Genomic DNA, 3,409 nt, shown 5'->3' on the forward strand with positions numbered 1-3,409 from the left:
GAATGAATCACCAGATTGTTTCTTTTTTTCCGCGTTCCCTTTGGCTCTGCGCTCGAACTGCCTGACAGGAGCCGGGTCCTCTCTCCCGGATTTAGTGTATTACCTGCTAATGCGTTCTACAAGGCGGCCACCGGAGCCTCGCGAGCCGTCGACAGCGCGACATTCGCACTCCACAAAAAGGCCGTAATGTGATCCACTTAGACCGTGTGGAGACTCCACCGCCAGGGATGGATCGTGCTCTGGACCGTAACTACTTCCTGTAGTTCGTCGGTTCCCTCTTTCCGCCGCCTGCTCCTCGCCTCCTCCTGCTTACTCCTCGCCTCCTCTTGTTTGCTCCTCGCCTCCTCCTGCTTACTCCTCGCCTCATCCTGCTCCTTGCTCCTCGCCTCCTCCTGCTCCTCCTTTTCCTCGGTGCTGGGGTTCGCTTTTCCTTCCTAATGGGGAAAAGGGCAAGGAGGGGAGAAATATATTTACCTATTGACATTGAGAGGAGGGCAATGATAGGAAATGAGAGAGGTGAAAAAGAAAGATAGATCGATTTGCAGGTAGGTAGATAGATAAATAAAGAAAGAGAGAGAGCGAGAGAGAGAGAGAGACAGACAGACAGACAGACAGACAGACAGACAGACAGACAGACAGACAGACAGACAGACACACACACACACACACAGACAGACAGACAGAGGAAGAGGCAGAGGCAGAGTCTGAGATAGAGACAGACAGAGAAACAGAGACAGACACACAGAGCCAGAGCCAAACAGACAGATAAATAAACAGAAAGAAGATCATCCCTCACCCCCACCCAGTACCCCCCCCCCCCCCCCCGAAAAAAAAAATAATAAAATAAAGTAGATAAAACTGGGCACACTCGAGACCAACAGCGAGGTTTCCTTCCCCAAGGAATCGCCGAAAAATAGCGTCATTTTCCTGTCACGCGCGACCGTAACGCCGCCATCCGTCATGCGTCATGCGAAACGTCTCTTCTGCTGCGTTATCTTGGTCAGGGAGAGGAGTGAAGGAATGGAAGAGTGAGGAAGATAAAGGGGAAGAGGAAGAGAGAGAGAAGAAGAGAGGAAGAAGGAGGGAGAAAGTGGGGAGAGAGAGGGAGAGAGAGGGAGAGAGAGAGAGAGAGAGAATGAGAGAGAGAGAGAAAGAGAGAGAGAGAGAAAGAGAGAGAGAGAAAGAGAGAGAGAGAATGAGAGAGAGAGAGAGAGAGAGAGAGAGAGAGAGAGAGAGAGAGAGAGAGAGAGAGAATGAGAGAGAGAGAGAGAGAGAGAGAGAGAGAGAGAGAGAGAGAGAGAGAGAGAGAGAGAGAGAGAGAGAGAGAGAGAATGAGAGAGAGAGAGAATGAGAGAGAGAGAGAGAGAGAGAGAGAGAGAGAGAGAGAGAGAGAGAGAGAGAGAATGAGAGAGAGAGAGAGAGAGAGAGAGAGAGAGAGAGAGAGAGAGAGAGAGAGAGAGAGAGAGAGAGGTGAGGAAGAGGTAAAAAAAAAAAAAAAAAAAAAAACAGTCAGACAAACAGAGAGAGGAAGAGGATCATCATCCATTCTATAAATAACTTCACGATAAATACACAATAACGATAAAACCTCAAACAACACTTAACATCATGGGCAGTGTCAACGTTTGACACTATAGGCATTACAACATACAAATAAAAAACTTGGACTGGATAAGTGAGATGACTCTGCTGTCCATAAAAGTAGCTGTTTAGAAATACGTTTAATGATAGCATAGCAGTTTTAATGCCATGTAAGCAGATTTAATGGTTGCACGAGTAGTAAAGGTAAGGTGATTTAGAGTCAGAGTGCTTGTTTAGTGTAAATGAGACTCCTTGCTGATAATACAGGTCTGCTCAGGATTGATTTATGTTAAGGTACTGTGGATGCATTGTTATCGTTAAAGAGGGTGGTAATGGTGGTCATGATAACAATGATGGTGATAGTAACAATAGTAATAAAGATGATAATAATATTGATAATGATAATAAGAATAAGTATAAGGAGGAGAGGACCTAGAAGAGAAGAAAAGAAGAAGTTCAAAAGAACAGTGAAGTCAGTTGAAATAAACTTTTTCTTTGACACCAAAAAGCTCCACATTTCTCTCTCGAACCCAGGAAATGAAGGCACTGAAAAACATGCGATTTTTATCCGTACGAAGAGTGGGTTAGTTACCATAGCCACCCTGCACAACCTTCTTCCCCGTTTGGTTTGCCTTTAAGAATGGCACTTTTTCTTCATTTTCGAGCTTAATGGACTCAACAGGTTAGATACAAGAGTCGGGCGGCCATATTTCAGCTGTAGAACCCCTGTCGTCACCTGATATTATGTAAACACCCTTAAAGCTAGGATGTTTTGCGATGTTCATGAGCTCACTGACGTTACGAGGCTAAGCAAAGGAAAGGGTGGTCGAATAAGTAGAAAATACGTATTATGTAAGCATTTTTTCTTTTTCTTTCGGTCGCTGTTTGGCAAAAGAAATAGTTTGGTGCTTCGAATGTGTTGAACTTGTCCACAACGTTAAGATAAAGTAAGGCATGTATTTATCGATGCCGTTGGATAAACTACAACTACAGACGTCATTTTCGTATGTGTTTGTGTGGCACATTTCATGTTACGTTTCATACTTTCGAAAAAAAAAAAAAAAAAAAAAAATCGATAATCACATGCATGGCCTTCAAGTCGCAGGTCACGACGTATCACATAAACAAGGCAGCTTGATGAGTCCACACATCTACTACACGTCGAACACAGCCTTTACCTGATGTCGGGCTGTGTTGACGTTGCAGACGAGTCTTGCTCTCCTTTGTATATCCATTTGCTATAGACATTCCACTCGATGATGTAGATCAAAGTCATGGCGTGTACATGTAGTGTCTATCTGAACTCTTATCTAGCCGTACTTGGGTCCGATGCATCACGTACATAGGGTGGTACAGTACGCGGGTAGAGTTGAACCCGAGGGAACACGCCTGGACGCCAGCACGGGAACACGCCGTCTCGCCCAACAAGGATACCCTCGGCACTCGATCCATAATTCTCTTCTGGGCCATGTGACTGGGCGAAAGGAGAGGATTAATGATAGGAAGATCATTTAGAGAAGGGGAGGAGCAGTGATAATCAGAAGACAAAAAGATTAGAGGTATTAAAAGGAGTATACATAAAAAAAAAACGGTGAGGTATTCACAATGCCAAATCCTATTCAGACTTCGCAGCTTAGTCAAGCTTCAACATTTTATTTTTAACCTTGATGTACATCCTCTCTTATCAAGGATTATCTCACTCTCATCTAAATATACAATAATAGAAGAAACCAATCACAATTTCCCAATTCAATCCTCCACGCAGCAGCTGTCAAGATCAAATGTAAGGAATAAAGAATACAAATTAAGGAATTGAGGATACGTGGTC

Source organism: Penaeus chinensis, chromosome 19, assembly GCF_019202785.1.
Source record: "Penaeus chinensis breed Huanghai No. 1 chromosome 19, ASM1920278v2, whole genome shotgun sequence".
Taxonomy (NCBI): domain Eukaryota; kingdom Metazoa; phylum Arthropoda; class Malacostraca; order Decapoda; family Penaeidae; genus Penaeus; species Penaeus chinensis.